Here is a 24,762-nt window from a genome sequence, read left to right on the forward strand (position 1 = left end):
TTTTTCTAGCTTTAACTTCATTGACCCGGTTGGTTCGTTCCGCTCAACCTCAATGCCAAAGATGGATTTAATTCGCCCGAGGTCTTTCATTTGGAAATTGTCAATAAGCTTTCTTTTGACCAACATTAATTTCTGAATATCATTCGATGCTAATAGTACATCATCTACATCCGTAATAATCACAATGTGAATCGTTTCATCGGTATATGCATACACAAATGGATTCACACTTGACCGTTTCATACTGATGCTTATTAAAAACTTGTCAAGATTATTATACCTCACTGTATCCACTGGTTTGAGTCCACATATCGTTCTGTTGACATCGTTTCTGTTTACCACTACAGTGCTCAAGTGATGCACATGCATGTTCATCTGCACCGATACTGCAAGCAGAAGCCTCATGATTTCGTATCTAGCAGCATCGCTATTAATCTCACTGGCCATATACTTGCTTTCATTCTCAGCAGTATCGCTCCTTGTATCACTGACAATTTCATTGCCCTTGTGCTCAGCAGCATTGCTACTTGTTCCACCGATCATTTGTTTACTTTGACTCCCAGCAGCATCGCTTCTTCTTTCACTGACCATTTGATTGCTCTCGTTCTCAGCAGCATCACTGCTCATTTCACCGACCACTTGCTTGCTTTCGCTCCCAGCAGCATCACCATTTGTTCCGCCAACCACTTGTTTGCTTTCGTTCCTAGCAACATCGTCATTTACTTCACTAAAAACTTGTTTGCTTTCGTTACCAGCAGCATCGCGACTTGTTTCACCGGCCATTTGATTGCTTTTGTTCCCAACAGCATCGCGACTTGTTTCACCAGCCATTCGATTGCTTTCATTCCCAGCAACATCGCCCTTTGTTTCATTAAAAACTTGCTCGCCATCGTTCGTGGCAGTATTGCTACTTGCTCCACCGATCATTTGTTCACTCTGACTCCCAGCAGCATCGCTAATTCTTTCACCTACCATTTGATTGTTCTCGTTCTCAGCAGCATCGCTGCTCGTTTCACCAACCACTAGTTTGTCTTGTTGATCGTTGAGTTTTCTTTCTTCCTTTAACAACTTCGATATCATCCATTGCAGATTTGGTATATCGTCCATCGACTCGATCGCGTTGCAAAAACTTTCATACTCCTTCGGCAAGGAGTTCAGTAACATTATCGACAGCAACTTGTTGGGTATCTTTACACCAGCTTTTTCGAGTTGCTTGGCTTTCTCAACTAAGTCATGTATGAACTCCGTCATTGTTTGTGCCGTATCCTTTTTCATACGACACATTTGTTTATATAGGACGACTTTCCTTACGGGCTCATCAGGTTCATGTACCGCTTTTAGACGGTCCCAGGCTTCTTTCGATGTTGTCGCCTTCTTTATATAGTCTAGGTGACCGGGCTCTACCGATAGCATAATCAATGCCAGTGCCTTTTCGTCCTTCAGCGTCCAATCTTCATCGTTGTCCTTGGTCTTTATCGTCCTCCCGCACACATAAGGCCACAATTCGTTGTAGACTAAACCACTCCGCATCTGCAGTTTCCAGGTGTCGTAGTTTTTATCTCCCAACTTCTCTATGTTGTACGCACCAATGGTCATCTTAAATGACGTTGTCGCGCATTGGATTTCGAAATTCGTGTGCACCTTGATTTTCAGGGAATAATAGGTCGATAACTTGTCTGAATTTCACCGAGGGACGAGATTGAATCGAATTAGTAATACACGCAAGTTGACACGCAGCATGGCCATATTGCCTCGTCACGTTCTCTGCGATGCCGCTCGCACCGTCCGCATTCTTCTCCACGCGCATGTGCACGCGGACAGTGCCGTACTCAAGGCTTGTAGGACCCGACGATATCGATAGATCACTGATTCATTACACCAAATTACAATATTTTTCACATTCGCGGATATTCGCGGTCCGTTCCATGGGGCGACGCGGCACCAAATTGTACTGTTCAATGCTTGGGCCCTAATACCCACTAGCTGATTCGAATAGACCGAATTTCCAATATTTTCACGTGGCCCGCGGGTGGTCTGGCCTACCGATAGGACCCACGGTCGATGCATATGGTCAATGTCGTACTAAAAAAAAGAAATAGTCGTGCGTTTGTCGTAAATTATGTTGATTGCGAGCAGCGATTTTGTCACACCTTCGACTGACGATTTCCAGGCGACCAGGCACTCGAGGCCCCAATAGTATTTGGTTTTCTGGGTCGCAGACAGAAGATATACAGGGTGTCCCACAATTATTTTAACAGCCGAAAATGAGGGGTAGCTGAGGTCATTTGAAGTAACTTTTTCCTTTGCGAAAATGCAATCCACGGCTTTGTTTACGAGTTATTAACGAAAAACACTGGCCAATGAGAGGTGACGGTGCGAGAGAGAGGGTCCGCGAGAGAGTCCGCAGCACGAGGCTTTGACAGAAGGTCGGGACGGACTCGAGCCGCGTTCGAAGTATTGAACAAGTCACGAAGCGAGAACTTTCCGGATTTTTTTTACTACATAACAGTGATATTTTTAAGAAAAACGCTGTTCACCTTTACTTTAGAACGTCTGAAGAATATTCACTAATTTTCGGACTCGAAATAATATGTAGTTTAACCGTGACAGCCGTTTTAATTTTCTGGTCTGCATGACACCTTATGTGTACCATATGAAATTTTTATACTACTACTATTTTTATGCTACCCCTCATTTTCGGCTGTTAAAATAATTGTGGGACACCCTGTATATTGCCGAGTAAGTGGCCGAGGACTGTCGCGTGGTTTTCCAGAGATCAGTTTGTTTTTCCTTTGGAAAATTTTAGTTGGGGGAACATTGACCGACCTCTGCATCTTCGGCGGCCCAATTAGAAGTATAGGGCCGCCCACGCACAGTGGAGAAAATGTGTGACTTTTTGGGGAATGAATACGCCCAGTTGACACTTTTTGAATATATGAATAAATATATTATGTATATTATTATATATTATAATATATAATAATTAATATATTATTTATGTAATATATTGTAATATATTATATAAATATATTAAATTTATGAATATATCAATATATCAATAAAATAACATTCTGTGCTACATATTTTTTGATATACAAACGTAGCCCATCGGTGATGCATGCCGCCCCACAGAACAATCTAACGTAGCCCATCGGTGATGCATGCCGTCCCACAGAACAATCTAGCATGGACCACCAATGGGCCACTTTATAATTTGTTCATCCTCAAAGCTTTTGTAGTCATCTAATTTTAACATACACACATATCCATCCTGCATTAAGGATTCTAAGGGCCCCGTCAACAAAGCTGCTTCAGACACAAATGTTAAGTATTCAACTTTAATTTCGCCACACTGGCGTGCCACGCGTGTAAAATGGTATTTGATTGGAATATCGTCGATAATATTACTCGCACATAATTTTGTTGCATCTTTATTGATACAATACACTGGCGTAGCATCCACAATCAATTCTTTAAAACCGATATCGCGCAATAGATACCGCATATAAACAGTCTTTCTTGCAGCTTCGTACAACGCCACATAATCTGCTTCCGTATTAGAACGAGCTGCATAGTCCTGTATTTTCGACTGCCAGCTGATAGGACCCCATTCTTGTCTGTGTAAAGTTCCGGAATACGACCACTCGTTGTCGTTTTCGGACCAAGTAGCATGCGTAGTAGCTCTCAGAAAGGGTTCGTAGCTTTTTCGATAAACTATTGTGTAGAATATTGTAAAATTTAAATATGATAAAATGTTTGCCACCAGCCTGTCATTATTTGGTCTCCTGACGGTGCAAAAGTGAAGTAATTTGTTCGCCGCAAACGCAATGTCAGGACGAGTGGCATTGGCTAAATGAATCAAACTTCCAATGATTTCACGATATGGATGATTCCTCATCGTTTCCTGTACATTCTTCGATACAGGCCAGATTTTTTTTGACAATATAACACCGATTTTAAGTGGAGTCGTCTCAAACAGTGCAGAAGGCCTAAATTTTTTTGATATTTCACAGATATACTTTTTTTGATTCAACTTGAAATCCCCGGTTAGTCCACGTCTCATAATATCAATTCCAAAGATTCTTGTTACTGACCCTAGGTCTTTCATTTGGAATTCGTCAATAAGCTTTTCTTTGACCAACATTAAATTCTGAATATCACGCGATGCTAATAGAACATCGTCTACATCCGTAATGATCACTATGTCATTCGTTCTATCGGTACATGCATACACAAACGGATTCATGTTTGATCCTCTCATACCAATGCTTATCAAAAACTTATCTAAATTATTATACCACACTGTATCCACTGGTTTCAACCCGTAGAACGGTTTCGCGAAGAGGTAAGTATCACCATGTCCTTTTACACATGTAGCATCCATATGATGCACGTGCATGTTAAATTGCGCCGATAATGCAAGGAGGAGCCTGATGGTCTCGTACCTGGTAGCATCGCTACTTGCTTCACCGAACATTTTCTTGCTTTTGTTCCCAGTAGCGTCGCTACTCGTTTCACCGACCACTTGCTTGCTTTCGCTCCCAGCAGCATCACCATTTGTTACGCCAACCACTTGTTTGCTTTCGTTCCCAGCAGCATCGTGACTTGTTTCACCGGCCATTTGATTGCTTTCGTTCCCAGCAGCATCGTGACTTGTTTCACCGGCCATTTGATTGCTTTCGTTCCCAGCAGCGTCGCGACTTGTTTCACTGGCCATTCGATTGCTTTCATCCCCAGCAACATCGCCCTTTGTTTCACTAAAAACTTGCTCGCTATCGTTCCCAGCAGTATTGCTACTTGCTCCACCAACCATTTGTTCGCTTTGACTGCCGGCAGCATCACTACTTCTTTCACCGACCATTTGATTGCTCTCGTTCTCAGCAGCATCGCTGCTCGTTTCACCGACCACTTGCTTGTCTTGTTGATCGTTGAGTTTTCCTTCTTCCTTTAACAACTTCGATATCATCCATTGCAGATTTGGTATATCGTCCATCGACTCGAACGCGTCGCAAAAACTGTCATACTCCTTCGGCAAGGAGTTCAGTAACATTATCGACAGCAACTCGTCGGGTATCTTTACATCGGCTTCTTCGAGTTGCTCGGCTTTCTCAACAAAGTCGCTTGTAAATTGCGTCATTGTTTGGGCTGTATCCTTTTTCATACGATACATTTGTTTGCAAAGAACGGTCTTTGTTATTGGTTTCTTAGGTTCATGAACTGCTTCTAGACAGTCCCAGGCTTCTTTCGAAGACGTCGCCTTCTTTACATAGCCTAGGTGACCGGGCTCTACCGATAGCATAATCAATGCCAGTGCCTTTTCGTCCTTCAGCGTCCAATCTTCATCGTTGTCCTTGGTCTTTATCGTCCTCCCGCACACGTAAGGCCACAACTCTTCGTAAACCAAGAGACTGCGCATCTGCAGTTTCCAGTTGTCGTAGTTTTCATCTCCCAACTTCTCTATATTGTGCACGCCGACAGGCATGATGAATGATCTCGTCACGCACTGGATTCCCAAATTCGTTCGTACCTCAATTATCGACGCAAAACGGATCGGTAACCTGTCTGAATTTCATAGAGGAACGAGGTTGGGTCGTGTTAGTAATTCACGTAAAGTTGTACACCGAATAAAAACGTAAATTAGAATGTAGTCGAAAACACGTTCACACAGAGCACGGCCAATATGGACTCGCCGCGTTCGTTGCGATGCCGTTTGCACCGCGCTTCTTCTCTCACGCGCATGACCGCTTGAACAGTTCTGTACTCGAGGCTAGTAGGGCCCGGGACGGGTTGAATTCATAATAAAGTGTCGAATTTTTTGTAAGCTGTGGACTGTGGTGTTAACAAGAATGATTTACGACTCGATCGTCTAGCAATACATGTCAGCGATGTTCGTTCTCGTTAACTTGACACTGCATAGTTCTTAAAAAATTGATCACCTAACTGTTTTCCAAGAACGAACAAATAAACGATCGCGCAACAGAAGAAAACCGAAGCTATCGGATTATGTACGAAACGTAACTGCTAGGCAATTATTATGCCGGATATTACGGTCGAAATTAAAAGCGCTTATGGACCGATAAAATATTTATATTTGTTACATAAATGAATCACATTATTTAGCATGAATCTCAGCGTGTCCTGGTCTGATTGGTTTTCGAAACATTAGCCTGATTTTGTTCTAGAAATAATATGGGAACAGACGTTAAAAACGAGAGAAAGAACTTTGATACGAAGTACGCTCGGCAAAGCCAAGGTCGTTACAAGAAACAGTCCTGTTATAAGATCGTCTTACGTCAGTGTCTCTTCGAAGCCGTCTCTTTCTACCAAACTTCTCATAAGCGATTTTTTCCGTTGCTATTATCGCGATTGAGCGTTCTCTCTCTCTCTCTCTCACGTATACTCGTCGCGCTCTTTCTCTCTCTGACGCACTCACCAGTAAATACGCCACATCTTTATCTTTCACGGCACCGTGTGGTGTATTCTTTCACATGACAGTTAATTGATCGATGTTAACCCTTTGCAGTCGGAGTCATTTTAACTCGAAACCAAAAATAATTTTTCTGATCTACAGTATCTCCATTTTATGTAACCTGGGGAATTTTATACATATGAAATTGAATTTTCTGTCCCGTGCAACAGTTTTACAGTTTGAACAGTTTCTTTAAAATATAAACAAATTCGATAATATTAAAATTATTTTGGAACGATCTCTTTAAAGATTTTTAGCGAAGCCTTAGACTACCAAAAATATAAACAAATTCGATAATATTAAAATTATTTTGAAGATTTTTAGAGAATCACCACTCGACTGCAAAAAGAGTTAAGGAGATGTATTTTAATAGTCCGTATAGTGTCCACGAAAAATGCAATTTCGCATTTGGAGACAGAAAGAGGAAACGAGAGAGAGAGAGAGCGAGTGAGGGAATGAGCAAGTCATAGAGAGGAAGAGAGTGCGAGCGAGCGAGCGAGCGAGCCAGAGAAGAAGAGAGAGAGAGAGAGAGAGAGAGTGCGAGCGAGCGAGCCAGAGAGAGAGAGAGAGAGAGAGAGAGAGAGAGAGTGAGAGTGCGAGCGAGCGAGCCAGAGAGAGAGAGAGAGAGAGAGAGAGAGAGCGAGCGAGCGAGCCAGAGAGAAAGAGAGAGAGAGAGAGAGAGAGAGAGTGCGAGCGAGCGAGCGAGACAGAGAGAGAGAGAGAGAGCGAGCCAGAGAGAAAGAGAGAGAGAGAGTGCGAGCGAGCGAGCGAGCCAGAGAGAAAGAGAGAGAGAGAGTGCGAGCGAGCGAGCGAGCCAGAGAGAGAGGAAGAGAGTGCGAGCGAGCGAACGAGCGAGAGAGAGGAAGGTGAAACAATACACGCGATACAACGGTGCGGCAATTTTTCATTCTTTATCCCCAGCGCAATCCATTTCACCGGTAGTCAAGCAGCCGTAACGACGTCTGCGTGGCTGTAATTTAGCCCAGAAATGGCCCACGACAAAATACACCCTGCCCATAGCCGCGGGTGCTGGCCTCGGGTCACGTGGCAGGCCCCGAAATTTCTTGATTAAGACGACGACACGCGATATTTCGTGGCCACGTGCCCTCGGTCCTCTTCCGGTCGGCCGGTCGATCGATCATCGAACGCGACGACGACGCCCGAGAAGCGAGAAAACGAAACACAGAACGGTCATTTCAAGAATTCCGAAACATTCCTCCGCAACGTTTCAAAAATTGAAACGTTCGGAACTATTGTTCGCTGCCATTTCAAGGACATCGTAATATCTCGCCGTGTCTCGGAAAATTGTATAAATTCGCGTAACCCGTGTTTTTCCGTTCCTAGCCTCAAAGAATGCTGTCGATCGTCCTCGCCTTTAACACATTACGTTCGTAGCCTTTCCAGTCACATTGTCAATTATTTCTAAACTTTCTATCGATTCTAGTCGTGATATACAGTGGCCCACAAAAGTGTTCGTACACCTTTCGAAACGCGAAACGTTTTTGAGAACTTAACTAAATGACTTGACTTTCTATTTGGATGACAGAGGGACTAGACGATGGCTAAAAAGCTTTTTTTTTTTAAATTTTGCTATTACTTGGAATGAAAAGAAAAAATTAAGAACCCTCGTTTTTTAATTTTTTTATCTGAGCCTATAACGAAAATTCAGAAAAAAATCGGTTAAACCAGAGTCGAGCTACAGGCGTCGAAGGATTTTGAAAACTGCAGATTTCTTACAGTTTTTGGTCAAGATCGTAATAAAACTGCGATTTTTCCGATCATTAATTTGTCATAATTGATTTCCATCAAATTCTCAGCGTGCATACAAGTTACCGAGATCTGCGAAAGAGATATTTCGGGTAGGATTTGTTCGAAATCAATAGTACTCTCGCGTGCGGTGATAGAAACTTCTTTATTTTCGCGGACTATGTCTTCGGACGAGTCGCGATGCAGTGATCGAGTTTTATTTTTCGTTTCGCCGTTTGCCCTGGTAAAATTCTTGAACAACCCTGATTGTTCAACCCCACGCGTTGGGCCTTTCCAATCAGCGTTGCTCATTTTGTCCTTTTAACCGCCCGCCCCTTACGCTCTTTGCGTATTTTCGGGACGGCGTGGTAATCGGAGGGGATGATGAGTTGTACGTGACAACGTGTGGAACTTTTCCTCCGGGTCACCCGCGTCGGACCACATGGCCTTTGGGTCGCTGGGTCCGCTTCGAGTACCCTTCGGAAACTCTCCTAATTTATGACGGTCTCTTTAGCTATTGAGGAATTTCTTAAAAGACTCTATTGCAAACATGTGCTATCAAGGTTTGGAACTTGTCTTCTCAAAAATAGCTTCTTCGAAGGAGAGTCATAAATTACGCTGGCCGTTTGCACGAGGACTGAAGATCTTATTGTGCGCACGACTGGTCGCTACAGATATCTTCAAATTTTCGTTAAAAAGTTAAAAACGAGATTTTTATTTCTTAATTTTTTTTCCCATTCCAAGTAATAGCAAAACTTAAAAAAAGCAATTCAGTCATCGTCTAGTAGACTAGTTCCTCTATCATCTAAAAAAAATTCAAGTTATTTAATTCAGTGTTAAAATAGTCAGTGCATTTTAAAAGGTGCACGAACACTTTCGTACAATATCCACAACCTACGAACGAATGCACGCACGCGAACGGTTGTTCTCGCAAAGTGTTTAAGAGCAACGCGACAGATCCGGCCGGTCAGATACAAAATTCGCAGGGCACCGGAAGCATTGTCTTCAGGTGGAACAGGAACGCGGGCCGCATCATTTCGCCGATAAATTGTTTTCAATGCGGCATTATCGGGCTCTATCGCGCGAGCAATTATCAGCTGGGACATCGTTAGCTCCGACGAGCTCTCTGGAATCATAATGAAAGCCGGCTGGGTCCCGCGGGAGGTTTGAGGAGGGAGACAGAGAGAGAAAGAGGGAGAGAGAGAGAGAGAGAGAGAGAGAGAGAGAGAGAGAGAGAGAGAGAGAGGGCCGCGTCCGATCTGAATGCTGCAGATCGAAACGTCGGATAGCGTATGCATATGTGTACGCGCAATCTCTGTGCCCCGAAGGCAGGAGCTTGAAAACCACACGGCCGATAGAATCTGAACACGTGTGTCGAAAGAATCCGAACCGGGAACGGCGCTGTTGAAACGTCCGACGAAATGTTCACGCGTGCTTAGTGGCAAACGGCCCCCCTCCCCATGCCGATCCGTGCAACCCGAGCCCCGGCATTGTTCGGGCCTGACTTTTGTTGCCAGGACTCCCGAGGCTTTGCATACAACCGTCTGATTAACTCGCGACGCAACGGCTCCGGCTAATCAGTCGAATTAACCCATTCAGAGACGAATCAAATCCGGATCCGGCTAATGAGACGCAGAAGCTTGATTTCGCACGCGGTAACCGCACAGCTCTGCCGCGTTCCGTCGCCTTGTGTCGGCCGTTCAGTTTTGTACGATTCATCGTGACGCGAGGCGATGACTCTTACGCGAGCACCACACGCGTGATCGGTTTAGCGATCGAGAAATTTTGCATATCACCGGCGATATGTTACATTAATTCCCGCTCAGCACGAGTAAAGGCCGTGCAGCGGAATATAAAAAGGTATTAAAGTGGAATAATGAAAGGAATCGAAACCTGTCACTAGCTTTCAACGTTTTAGGTTATGTCAAGTAATCAGCAACCGTTTCATCTTTTCTTATTAACCCATTAACTGCCACGATCCCCATTTCGGGATTTTGGAATTTTATGTCCACCAATTGATGCGAAGAATATGATTAACAGTTTGACAGTATGTTTGACAGTTTAATGTCATTTAGTTGAACACAATAAAATTATCATATTTGAAGCATGATATTTTTGGTTTGGTTTTTATGTTATGATTAAATACCATACATAAATATGTAATTTAAAGTTTATAGTAACTACGTGTTACTTACTCAGTCTTCTGTTTTTCAAACGATAAAACAAATTTTTCCCTTTTTCTTTTATTCATGCAACCTGGCACACTTCCCATTTGGGATTTTTGAAAAAATATAAGATATTTCAACAACGAAACATAATTTGAATATAATTATATTGTTGCACAACTTATTGTGCATATAAGATCTAAATATATATATATATAAATCTAATTTGATGTGCATCAAAATTCCGGCTACTCTTATTTTTGTTTTTATATATATATATAAACAAAAATAAGAGTAGCCGGAATTTTGATGCACATCAAATTAGCAGTCTAGTTACAAGTCTGGGTCTCGTTTGGTCCTGGATTAGCTCTCGCTAAATTCTAGGTTAGATCTGGGTGTACAGCTCGGAAGTAATACAATGACATTATTAGACGTTCAAAATCTTTCCATTATTCGACATTATAAATACCCGTTGTCGTTATAAATGCATAAAATCAACAGTCCAGTCATAAGTCGGGTCTGGTTTATGTCCAGATTAGATCCGGGTCGATTCTAGGTTAGGTCTGTCTTATGTCTGAGTTAGCACGTAAACGACACTCGCTCCATGAATATGTATATCTCGGAAACCAAAGCCCCGGGACGATAATACGTGAAAGCATATGTTGTTCGAAACGATGTCCTTGACAGCGTGTATCCGAGGACCGTCAAGATCAGAACAATCTCCACCGAAAACGAACGTCCACCGTTTCCTCTCGTTCCAATTCCGGCGCGGGAGAAGCCACGAGAGACGAGAATTCGCACGAAGATGCACAGTCGGGCTAATGAGGTCGGGGTTTAAAAGCGCACATTTGCACACGGTTTTATGCAACGCGCGGAAGATTTACGTTCGCCGCAATACCATCTTCGGATTCCGGGCCCGAGACGTGGCTGCTGCGCGGGCTGCAAATAAAATCTACGGGATAAATTCGCGCGAATGGCTATTAGACGGCGGATCGCGGCGGCGCGGCCGTAGATTTACGACTCGCGAATGAAATATTTGCCAATACGGATGCCGGGGCGAGATTAAGTAGCTGGATACCGTCCCGCCGGGAGCAGCCGCGTTGATACAGACGACCTAAACTTTGGCTATAAACTGCTCGCGGTCCTAATATATATCATTTATCAGAAGGAAAAGTAGCGTCAGCCGTGGTCCTGCGGGGGCCATTTTCAACGGGCCTCGGCCACGTAGAAAGAATTTCTGCGCTGTGCACAAATTCAGCGCGGTGGCGCTACACGCGAGTACACTTACCTCTCTACGCCCGGCTCCCCCCCCCCCCACTACGCCGTCTTTCTCAACCGTTTTCGTTAACGCTACGGCCTCGCGAAAATTATCCGACGGGCCATTCAGCCGGTCTTATCGAGTCTCGCTCGTGATACGTGAAATTTATGGTCTATACGCGGACCATAGAAAAATACGGCGCCTTTTTAGCCCGTTCGTCGCTGTAGTTGAAAAGCGTTCTACCTTTATAGTTACTTTTATTGAGAGAGGGCTCCGCGATATTGAAAATTAACGGCGTGTATGATTAACAGGCTCGCGAGTCGTTTCGTTACCCTCCTTTGTGTTACCTTCTTTTTTGCATTGCTTTTTTGTTATTCATACGATCAAGTGCAGCGATTTTTCTATTTTATTTTTTAATATTTTACCTCTGGGAGCATTTTCGATCGAGACAGGTGTATGCGGCATTGAAAATTAACGATGATTAACAAACAATCTTCGAACGTAGTTGTTGAAATACGCGCCTTTTTCTCTCGTGTCTACGGGGACAACATTTTTACCTTCTTGCGAATCTGTCAAGTTTCCCTTTTTCTTAGGTTAGAATCTTGAGACACGTGGCTGAGGGCCAATACGATATTCTCTATAACTTTACTTCGCTTTGTTGATAATTACTGCGTGCGTTGGGAATGCCGTGAACCGATTGTGTAAGGAGTGTTAACAATCTATTGCAAATGAATTTTGAGAACGAGAGAGAGAGAGAGAGAGAGAGAGAGAGAGAGAGAGAGAGAGAGAGAGAGAGAGAGAGAGAGAGAAGACAATAGAGCTTCATCCGTTTACCATAACCACAGCACAATAACGACCATACCGTGGACTTTTGTGCAACATAAAAATTATCCTTCAAGCGGACATATTAATATATTTAATAGGATGAAAACAATGCGCGACACCGTTTGGAAATTCTTTTATCGTTTCTACAACTTTGAGTCTCCTCTAATAATTTCCCTCGTGAATTCATAAAATTCACAGTTCACAACACTATTATTATTTATGTCACTGTCATCCTTCCGTTGTCAAATTGCATCACATTTAAATCACGATCGATTTAAAATAATAGTACGATTAACAAAATTTAAGAATAAATATCTAATAACATCTAATCATTTTCAGTCTGTCAAAGTGATCAAAGAAAGAAAGAACTTGCTGTTTACGTTTCATCTTCAGAAATCCGTGCAACCGATATTATACTGAGAGTGGTGACTCTGAGGCAGCACTAAAATTTCTTGTATCACGTCCTAACATAATTTTTATGCTAACGAAGTAGTAATATAACACAGGATATAATTTCATACGCATAAAATGCACTTTGTCATATAAAATGAAAATACTATTTAAAAATTAGATACTATTTAAAAATTATTTTAAATCTACGGTTGAAATAGCTTCGAGTGCAAAGGATTAATTTTCGGGTTGCCACGTAAGAAACGCTGAGACGAGTGTCTTCCGGGCGTACCGAATCCAGCGGAGGCAAAGAGGGCTGTGATTGGCGGCAATCAAGCCGGATCATTGCGAGGTCTCATGACTCTGTGGACCTGCGGAAACTCGGAGAACGCGTACGGGGCGCTGGTGCTCCTTAATTAATTTGCCGGTGGTCCGGGAGGTTTTAAGGACGATTAAAGGTGGCCGGGAACAGTCGAAGCGCGACAGGAGATTGCGATCAACTAGCGGCCAACTATGGCTGGCGAGGGAAGAGAATTTCAGTATGCCGTTAAACTATCCTCGGGGGCAGATGACGCAAGAAGAATTTTCATTATGCCGCAGCGAATACAATCGGTGCGGCAATCAGGCCGCTTCACCCTCGGTTTAAACTCGTTTCGAGGGTCAATAAAGGTTTCTCTCTCTCTCTCTCTCTCTCTCTCTCTCTCTCTCTCCTCCTCCTCCTCTCTCTGACTGTCTCCCTCGATTTCTCTTTTCGTCCCGCTTCATCAGTCCTTCTGCCGACCTCTCATATTGGCAATTTGTACTAATTTGTTCAGTTAAATGTTTATCAACTTAGATCAGACTTCACAGAAAATTACCAGAAATTACTGGTCTTGCGGAGTAACAATATTTCGTCTAGATTGCAACAAACGGAAGCTAAAATGAAAATTGTTTGTCATTTCTAACAATTATTAGAAATTACAAATTGCCACGCCAATTAGCGTCATGTAGTTGTTACTACACAGCAAAGGACGGCATATTTTCTTCGAATAACGAACAACGAATTCGAAAATTGTTTTCGAAGAATTTATCCGAAATATTTTATTATTATAATTTTTACCATAATATAATTCGTAATATAATTAATATAATTTTTATTATACTCGAATACAATTTTATCCGTAATGTTACTCCAATAACATTTTATTCGAAGAATTTATTTGAAATGTTATTCGAAGTATTTATTCAATATATTGACCGAATAAAATGTTGTTCGAAGAATTTCTTCGATATATTATATTATAAAAACAACAATTTTATTTCAAGAAATTTATTCGATATATTATCCGAATAAAATTTCATTCAAGAGATTATCCGAATAAGATTGTATTCAAAAGATCATTCGAATAAAATGTGATCCGAAAAATGTATTCGAAAAAATGTAATAATAATAAAATAAATAAATAAATTAATTAAATAAAATTGTGTTCGAATAATATCCATCTCTGCTGGTACAATATATCTTGCAAACTGAAAACTGCCTGCATCGATATTGAAGAAACTAGAATGGAAACGTATTTCACTGAAAAAAATCATTCTTGGCTCCATTTCGCGTATCCGCTAGTGGAAACAACGGCCGCTAATATTCGCGACAAATAACTATCGATCAACGGGAATCGTGCGGGGTTGGCATAATTGATACGCAAATGGCGAACGGAGACAACGAACGGGGCTGACCGAAAACGGCTCCGACGACGCGCTTGAAAATACAAAAGGAGACGAAGGAAAAACAGGATGAAAAGGAGGCGAGCGAGGAGCGAGCGGGCCGGCCGGCGGGGAGAAAAGCGGAAGCTGGACGGAGAACAAAGGAGAGAGGAAAAAAAAGGTCTCGGTGCCTTCCATTCGCTGTGCATAATTGATTGGCGCTTCAAAGGGCCCGGGAATAATCCGGGCCACTGTATAACGTTGATACGGCACTTTTTCATCTTCAACCCTGCCTTCTCTCTCTCTCTCTCCCTCTCTCTCTCTCTCTCTCTCTCTCTCTTTCTCTTTCTCTCTTTCTCTTGATAAAAGTCCGCACTGGACATTGGCATTGATCCGGATCACAATGGCTGCCGATATGACGCGCTCCATGTTCTTGCACTTTTCTCAGTTGAAAAAGAGACAACGGACAAAGGGGAAACAAATGATGCGGCAAGCGGACCGCGAACGACGCCAGCCGCTGATTAATATACTTGGGGAACGGCCGTGGCGTCACCTGGTCTCGTTGGGAACCTGGGAAACACCTAATCTCGTCGCGGAGCCGTCGAAATGCGAAAATCAGGTTATGTTCAAACGTGATGAGGGTAGAAGTGTTTAGGTGAAAGGTCCTCTTTTTACGTTTCTCTTCGTTGAAAAGACCTGGAGGAGTGAAGTGTAAAATAAGGATTCATAATTCAATAATTCATATAACCGTGGGATTTGTTGTGCAAATCTGAAAATCAAACACCATTGACGTATGCATCAATGTTCCTGAAAATCAGTAATTTCACGATTTTTGGCAATAATTATGTGATTAAAGTGTACGATTTCATACGACAGTCTTGATTTCAAACAATTATTCGAATTAATTATGGTAGTGACGTGTGTTTTCTCAGTGGTTCTTTTTTAAAGTTTAGTAGGTTAAGTGGTACGAATATGTTGTCCGAAATAGCAACAAAGAATGTAGTAAGTAATAAAGCCATATGATCATGAACAATGCAGCAATGAACAGCGCAATCAATTGTAAATATTACTTGCAATAAATGGTACCATTTTATTTCTATACCGAAGCACTTATATTGCGATAGAAATCGTACGATCTCGAAATCCAATCTCGACGTTGTTAGAAAACAATACAGATTAGCACGAAAAGCCTACATGTAGAAGCACCGCGAAAAAGCTGTTGAAAGAAATTGTGAAATAAACTCGTGAATAACCACACGAGCATAGCCGGGGTTACGTTGTTTCATGTGAAAAGAGATTCGTTGGACAATATAATCTGAAAATCTAGACGGTAGATCTAATTAGCATAAAAACAATTTAGGGAAAGATGACGCCGGTCGGGTGGGAGGGCTCGTAAAACTGTTACAACTTCGGGAAGGAACCGTAAAAGTGTTAATGGTGGTAGACACGTGAGTCGCCGAGTTATTTCGCGAAAACAGACCGGGTATACCGATGGCCAGGGGAGGTCCGAATAAAATGCCGGTTATCACGAGATCGGGCCACGGTCGTGGAGTTCAATTTGCAAAACACCGATTCGAGTGGCCCGACTCTGGGCGTCGGGGCATTAACAGAAACAAGTTTCACGATTTACTTCGGCGGAGGGCTCGAAAGGGTCGCTGGAGGGTTGCGGTCGTCTGTGGCTCTGGAGAGACGGAGACGGAGGGTAAGTGTGTGCTGTTTGTGCGTGTGAGAGAGAGAGAGGGAGAGAGAGAAAGTGATATAGAATAAAAGAAAGAGAGAGAGAGAGAGAGAGAGAGAGAGAGAAATATTGAGAGAAATATTGAGAGAAATATTAAACACAAAGACGTCACATGAACGTCTCAAGGACGTCTGTTTTTGGACATTCGGTACATAATATAGACAAATATTTTTAAAATATATTTAAAAAGTCTCTGAAATGTTGCCGTAATGATTATATAAGTAAAAACAAATACATCATGTGATTAAAAAAATATTTAAAAAATAGTCCCGATGGGATTCGATCCGACTCGGTCAGATTCCACAGTCAGACCCTAAACCGCCCTAAGCAAACGATATTGTTGAATGTATTGCATTCGAGCCGACCAGCGCACACCAACTGGTCGATCCCCTCGTCATTGAATTTTTAAGTTTGCGGTAAGAAACGCAGGGGTGTAAATTGAAAACGTCACAGCAATTCCCTGAAATTCTCGCAACCTCCTCGCCGTTTCGCATCTCCGCACGCGAAAGCATAAAATTCGCAGCCTAATTATTGGTATACTTCAGTAGGAGGACTATTCACTTCTTCTGGGACCCGAACACCCCATAGTGGGGCGCGGCTCGCCCGGTCGAGATTACTTTCCCATTGAAGGCCACTTTCGTCCCCCATCCCCTGCGCGCAGAGACCGGCGAGAACCTGCTCCCCCGAGTAACAAATGTTTTTTTCGGGTGGGGTCCAACGTTCTTCTCACGACGTCCGTTTCGTTCGTGAACGAAATACGAGAGGTGGCTACAACAGTCGCCATAGAATGAGAGAGAGAGAGAGAGAGAGAGAGAGAAAGAGAGAGAATGTATGTGTGAGAGAGAAGGAGAGAGGACACGATTGGCGGGGAATGAATAAAATTGGAGACTTCGAATATTTCGCCCTTGGGAGCAGTGGCCATTTTACGCGCCATTTCAATCCGTGACGTCGTCATCGAGGGCGCCCCTCCTCCGAAACGGCTGGGAACATTTTCGATTTTTTTCCCAACCCCCCTCCGACCGCCCTGCCAATCTCCGTGCTCGTTTTTTTCCCGTCGAAATTGAAGCGTCGATTATCGACCCCATCGACGGCATCGATCCGAATCCTTTTTCCCTTCGCCGTCGACGAACAACGCATCCCGATTGCGAGATAAGCACCGCGACAGTTCATTTACACAGGCGCACAGCGAACCGGAATCTCGGTTTTTTTCTGGCCAAAATTATTGTAGCCTTGTTTCAAGGCTCGAGGTTACAATACGGTTGATCGTTGAACTCGTTTTGAAAACAGATAGGATATGCTGAAGTCAAAAGTGTACGTCAAAACGGCTGATACCGTGGATTTCGAACCCTGGAACGGTTACCGATCGATATGTACAAACATTCTTTCGAAATGCGATACTTCAAGAATTCAATTTTGACTATAAAAAGTTTCAGGCGGGGCAGCGGCTTGTTCGCCACTTCTGCCCATTTTATCACATTTTATGAACGATTTTCACGCCTCGCTTTATCGATTGTTGTTGGCAAAATGTAACGGCAATATAGTTGGTTAATAATTCCCACATGTGACTCTAAGCTTGCAAAGCTATTCTACACGTTATCTTAAGTTCCTACACTTTTTCACACATTTACTAAAGCTTCCACAGTTTTCTACATGTTTCTCTAAGTTTTTATAAGTTCTCCCAAGTTTTTACACTTTTTCACACGTTTTCCTAAGCTTTTATAATTCTCCATATGTTTTTCCTAAGTTTCCCACAAGTTTCCCCTATGTTTTTTCCAAGTACTCCCAAGTTTTTATAAGTTTTCTCAAGTTTTCACACTTTTCCACACGTTTTCCTAAGTTTTCATAATTTTTCACATGGCTTCCTAAGTTTTTCCCAAGTTTACTCTATCTTTAATCCAAGTTTTTTCAAGTTCCTCTGGATTTCTGAACTTTTTCACACGTTTTCCAAGTTTTCAAAATTTTCTACACATTTCCCTAAGTTTTTCCAAAGTTTACCCTACGTTTATTCCAAGTTTTACAAAGTTTTCCCAAGTTTCTCCGGGTTTCTACAGTTTTTCACACATTTTCCTTAGTTTTCATAATTTTCCATATGTTTTCCTAAGTTTTCTCTAAGTTCAGCCTACGTTTACTCAAAATTCTCCCAAGTTTCCCTAGGTTTCTACACTTCTACACACGTTTTTTTAGGAAAAACTTAGGTTTTCACAACTTTCTACATGTTTCCCCAAGTTTTCTCTACGTTTATTCCAAGTTTTCTCAAGTTCTCCCAAGTTTCTACATTTTTTCACACGTTTTCTTAAGTTTTCATAATTTTCCACATGTTCCCTTAGTTTTCCCTACGTGTACTTTAAGTTATTCCAAATTTTCTCAAGCTTTCTCAAGTTTCTACACTTTTTCACACGTTTTCTTAAGTTCTCACAATTTTTCACATGTTTTCTTAAGTTTTTCCCAAGTTTATCCTACGTTTATACCCTAAGTTTTCCAAAGTTTTCTCCAGTTTCTGCGAATTTACCCAAGTTTTCTTAAGTTTCCTCAAGTTTTGCCAAGGTTTCCCAATTTTCCCCAGGTTTTCCGAAGTTTCTCCAAGTTTTTTAAAATATCTCCAAGTTGTCCTACGTTTCCACACGTCTCCCTAAATTTCCTAGCAATTCCTCACTTTTTCGCCAGTTCCCCTACGTTTCTATAAGTTTCCCACGTTTCCCACAAGTTTTCCAAAGTTTCTCCAAGTTTTCCTACGTTTCCATACGTCTCCTTAAATTTCCTAGCAACTCTACAAATTTCCGCAAGTTCCCCTACATTTCCATAACTTTTTCCACATTCCCCCAAATTTCTCCAAGTTTTCCAAAGTTTCTCCAAATTGTCCAACGCTTCCACACGTCTCCCCAAATTTCCTAGCAATTCCTCAAATTTCCGCAAGTTCCCCTACATTTCCCTAAGTTTTTCCAAGCCCACTTAAAATTAATCCTAACATCCTCAACGTTCGATAAACAACTCGGACACCAAGAGTTCTCATTGTCAAGACCCCGGCAATACATTCTTCGCTAAAACTGTCGATCGGCTGGCAGGTGATCCTTCTCGACAAAATCGAAGAAAAACGAAAACAACCCTTCGGGCGGAGGGAGGGGGGACACTAACGACGAAAATAACGAAGAAGGTCGCGCGAGCCGCCCAGCCCTCTCGTCTCGGATATTCAAAAGACTGTGTGTGTGTGTTTAAAGAGCTGCGCAGGGTTCCCATTGTCCGGCAGTGTAGCGTAGAGTCGAAGGGCTGCGGCGGCGCAGCAATTAAAAGAAGGGCAAGGTTAGACGAAGAAGTAACAAAGGGCGTCCGGCGAAGGGTGGCCCGTAGGGTCGGGGTGGGCCTGCAACAACATCAATTTCGAAGGCGGAAAAAAGCACGGCGGAGGCTGAAAAAGACAACGGGAAGGGAGGCAGCGAGCGGAACAACGGAAAATTGAGAAATAAGGGCGGACAAAGAGGGCCGTTGCGACCGGCAAGAAAAACGGAATTGAAACGAATCGTGGAACGGATAGCCGGGCTCCCGGGGAAAAAAGGAATGGATTAAGAGGGAAGAGTGGAGAGCAATGGACCGGGAGAAATGGCCAGAGAGAGAGAGAGAGAGAGAGAGAGAGAGAGAGAGAGAGGGCGTGGGAGGAGGGAGCGCGCGAGAGAGCGAGAAAAGGGAACAGCGGCGAGGTGAAACTGCGAGGAAGAAAACACGCGAACGGGTGGGAGGAGGGTGCGGAAAAAACGATAGTCGCGGAGGGGGAGGGGGGTTCGGTTGCGAGGGCGAGGCTGCAAGCGCAGCAATATCAACTTTCGTCCTCGTAAAACTTTCGAGCGCTGACGGCTGACAGCTGTCAATGACGGGCTCGGACGCGGACGAGGACGAGGGGGTGGCCGCGGTTTTCTGCCCTCCTCCACTTATCCCGGCAGCCAGAGTCCCGGTCCCAGCTCGTCTACCGAGCCAGCCGACGACTGTCAAAGTGTCAGGGTTCCGCGGGCGGCGTTCTCCTCCCGGCCGACTGACAATAATTCACTTGGCGCCCCGAAGATTCTAGGCCGTGCGGCGTCTGCAGACACTACGACAAAGGGTCCGCCTTTGGCGGACGGCGATGTCGCGCAGCCGGTTGATCGTTGCACCGATTGGATAACGATCTGGCTTGGGAATACCGAAGCCGGCTGCCAGCTCGTCCCGACAGGATTGATTTCCGACCATTCTGTCTACTTTTTATCGACGTCACGTTTCGACGCGTTCCGCATAATTCGACGATGCTGCCGGGGCCTGTTGGTCGGTTACCTATGCTGATCAGCTGGTGAGGATTCTCGTCGGCATGGTCGGCTGGCTGAAGTTGGACACCAGATAGCTACCGTAAAATTGCTTCAAAGTATTATATTCTGTTTCTCGATGTAATAGAAAATTATACAGGGTTTCCCGAAAATGACTCGCAATCTGGAAATGGGGGTTGCTGAGGTCATTTGAAGCAACTTTTTCCTTTGCGAAAATGTTCTACGAGGCTTCGTTTTCGAGCTATTGACGAAGAAACGCGGACCAATCGGAGGACGAGTGCGGCGCTTCGCCCGCGCGACCAGTGACGCGTCGCGCCGGTCGCCTGACGCGGCGGCAGTAGTATGGGGCGTGCGCCACGCGCGATCTCTCATTGGTCAGTGTTTTTCGTTAATAACTCGTAAACGAAGCCTCGTAGAACATTTTCGCTAAGGAAAAAGTTACTTCAGATGATCTGAGGAACCCTTTATTTCAGGATTGCGAGACATTTTGGGACATCCTGTATAATAGTCAATTATACTGATCAATTGACCAGATTATTGATATAGAAACCCGCCAGCACTGTTCTTAGAGCGTTGACGATTGAAGCTGGAGAGATGGTAGAAATCTAGTATAACCTTGCTTTTGGGTCTTTCATTCTGTTCCCGAAAGTGGTGGCAGTTTCTTTGTGTTCCGCATTGTTTAGTAACAATTATATAGGCTGTTGATCACTTTTATACCGATTGGCTGATTAAAATTTCGAAATAGGAACCCGTCTGTATTTTTATTACAGCGTTGACGAAGGCAGCTGCAGCTGGAAGCTAGTTAGCTACCGTAAAATCGCTGTCGGGTCTTCCATCTTACTCTCTGAAGATGCCAAGATACGCTCCGCATTGTTTGGTAACATTATGCGAGCTATTAATCGGTTATTATGATTGCATGATCGAGCGTCTAACGTAGGAACGCCTTAGCATTGCCCGTGAAGCGTTGACAAAGGTAGCTAATCCAAAACAGCTTTCGGATCTTTCGCTTACCTTCCCGATAGAACCTGTGAAATTATAATAGGTTCTTTGACCTAGCCTGAGCTGCTAATTGACTGGTCGATGCTCCAAGACAGAAACACGTTAGCATATTCCTTAGAGCACCGGCGAAGCATACAACCTGCCTGATTAGGATCTGCCCGAACAATAGTTCAGAGAACGAGTGTCTAATTTCTGCTTACGGGCCGAATATGGCTTAAAGTTTATACAGGGTGTCCAATAATTATGTTAACATCCGAAAAGAGGCGATTCCTGAGGTCATTTGAAGTAACTTTTTCCTTAGCGAAAATGCAATCCGAGGTTTCGTTCACGAGTTATCAACGAAAAACGGTGACCAATGAGGGGGAGGGAGTGCGGTCGGTGCCCCGCCCTCACGACCAATGCTGCGCCGCGCCGGCCATCTGACGCAGCAGTAGTGGTCGCGTAGGCGTCTGACGCAACAACAGTGGTCGCATGGGCGTGGCGATCGAGCCAACGAGCGCTCGAAGCCCAGTTTCACCCATTGGCTCGGCTGATCTCGTCTCTCATTGGTCGCTGTTTATTCGTTAATATCTCGTAAACGAAGCCTCGGATTGCATTTTCGCAAAGGAAAAAGTTACTTCGAATGATCTCAGGAATCATTCCTTTCCCGTTGTTAACGTAATTATGGGACAGCCTGTATAGACGTTAGGCCATTATCCGTCCCACAAGCAGAAATTAGGCACTTGCTATCTGAACTATTTGTTCAGCATTTCGAATGACCTCGAAAATCACCCCTTTCCGGGCGTTGACATAATTATGGGACACCCTGTATAATTAAAAGAAGGTACCCAACTTTTCTTCCCTTAATTTATAGGTTAACTTGTTGAAACTCGGAGTCAGCTTGTTCCATGGTTTTCCAGGCAGCTTTTTGCCACCTCGAGGTCGGGGATTTCGCGACAGACGTTTCCAGAAGGCTGGCTCCAGCTTCGCCAGGGAAATTGGTCCTCCTAGCCGTGTCATTTAGCGGGATCCCCATCGCGGGACTCTCCGTCGACGCCCTTGAACTTGCCTCTCGCTGGGAATCGAAACGAATTCGTGGTATCCATTAGTCAATTGCCTGTCGATCCGTCTGTCGAGACGTTTCTCGGCGGGTTTTGCGCCGAGAATTTCGCGTGATTTGTCGCTCTCCCTTCTGACAGCGTGAAAGAACACCGATAGGGACCGTCTAGGGACCGCGCGCGATCCCTTCTGCACGATTATTTACACAGCAAGAATTACCATGCGATCGTCATTTTCCACGGCTTCAGTTCTCGCTGCAAAAAACCGTCTTTCCTTTTCCCAGAAAAAATTTACGCGGTAACCTCGACAGAAGTTCCGCAGAAATTAACATAACCCAATTCTGTCGTTTCCGGTGCTGACACCTGGCGGCCAAACACCGTCTATCAGGTCTACCAACTGAATGCTATAACCGTCAAATTCATGGCGGATTATATATTACTATATATAAAAATATAAAATTATATTACTTTATATTATATTATATTATATTATATTATATTTGTGGCGGCTACCTCCAGACCCACCAGCAGAGGGCTCCTCTTCCCGCTAGTAACCGATCCGTCTCGATCTCTATATATACAGAGACTTCGCCCTACACCCACGTTTAAGGCAAGGGCCCGCTAGGATAGCCTTACTGATGAGTCCTCTAGCGGGTCCCGGACGAAACGTCTCCCCTCTCCTTTTCTCCACCAAACACATACACACTACGACTGCCGCCAAATATTTTATATTATATTTTATATTATATTTTATATCATATTGTATATTATATAATATTGTATTATATATAAAAATATTATTCAGCCAAATCTCGAGTGAACACACTTTGGACGTTGATTTTAATAATCCGAGGAAATGATAAATCGGTGCGCGTCAATAACGCGATCGGCCCGAGTTTGACTCGCGGCGCTGGCGCGCCTGAGCGTCTGTCGAGTTCCTGACGCGGGACAGGTCCGAGATGAATGAATAGGGCGCAGTTGCATTCGCGGCACAGGCAGAAGCATTTTTCTCCGCTGGTCCTTTGGCTCGGCACGTCTGCCACGTAAATGGACCTCTGCGTGAAAATTATGCATGAGACGTGCAACTCCTTTCTCCTTTGTTTTCCCCTCCCGGCGTGTGTTGACCAATCTTTTATACGCCGGTGTTTGACGCAAAGGCTGGGGACTTCACATCGGGAAACAGTTAATGCTCGCGTCAATTATGAAGGGTCTAGACGGTTGAGCTCGGATAATCTGAGCCCGTGCAATTTTTACTTCACTTTCGGGATGCCGCGGACAATGTTCTTCCCCTTGAATACCGTTTTCGCGTGGAATTTCTACCGCTTCGTTTCAGGACAAATATGCGGTGGAAGAGCATAAACTTTCACTGTTATCTTCTCAGATATTGCTTGGGATATTTGGGTGAGATAAATGCGAACACAAAGCCGCAGACGAGCTTTACTTGAGACATTTTTTCCGAATTTTAAATCGGCAAACGAGGGTGGAAAAATATAATTTGTTTTTCAGGGGTGGAGTTTGTAAACAACCTATCGATCAATCATTATTTTTTATTCGAATCATAAATTGTTTTTGTTAATTGTAATGGATATCTGTAATGAATTAACACTCTCGACGATGATAATTGTTATTTATAATAAGAAACAATTTTCGTTACCTATTATAGAATGGTTATTAGCAACGCAAAACTATTTCCGTTATTTATAATAGTTACTGGTGACCGAAAATTATTTTCGTGATTTGAGATAGTTATTGGTGACCGAACATTGTTTCCGTTGTTTACAATAGTTACTGATGACCGAATATTGTTTCCGTTGTTTGTAATAGTTACTGGTGACCGAATATTGTTTCCGTCGTTTATAATAGTTAGAATATTATTTCCTGTATGCCAGAGGAAAGCGAACCCGAGACGTCCGCAGTTTGAAACATCCCACACACAACAGAGTGATGCAGGTGCAGGGAAGTGGATCCGAATGTTCCCTGCAATCCCACCAAATCCTAAAGAATAATTTGTCCATAACCGGTTCCGTGGTCACGCGGACCACTTTTATAACGAGCTAACTGCCGCGAGCCGAATCATTTCACGGGATCGGTGAGATTTTTCGTGGCCGCAGGCCGGTGAGAACTATGGGGAGAGAGAAAGAGAGAGGGGAAGAGAGAAAAGCGGTG

At 43.6% G+C, this 24,762-nt stretch overlaps 1 protein-coding gene and 1 long non-coding RNA gene across 2 annotated transcripts in view; one reads left to right on the top strand and one right to left on the bottom strand.

Annotated features, from left to right (window-relative positions):
* LOC117225809 (uncharacterized) overlaps window positions 1-24,762 on the bottom strand; it is a 692,652-nt gene that overhangs the window by 173,996 nt on the left and 493,894 nt on the right. The window lies entirely within an intron of this gene.
* Window positions 9,474-10,320, top strand: LOC143260548 (uncharacterized). Its single transcript, XR_013034826.1, has 2 exons — window positions 9,474-10,075; window positions 10,134-10,320. It is a non-coding gene; the product is annotated as an uncharacterized LOC143260548 (long non-coding RNA).

Source organism: Megalopta genalis, chromosome 14 (genome assembly GCF_051020955.1).
Source record: "Megalopta genalis isolate 19385.01 chromosome 14, iyMegGena1_principal, whole genome shotgun sequence".
NCBI lineage: Eukaryota > Metazoa > Arthropoda > Insecta > Hymenoptera > Halictidae > Megalopta > Megalopta genalis.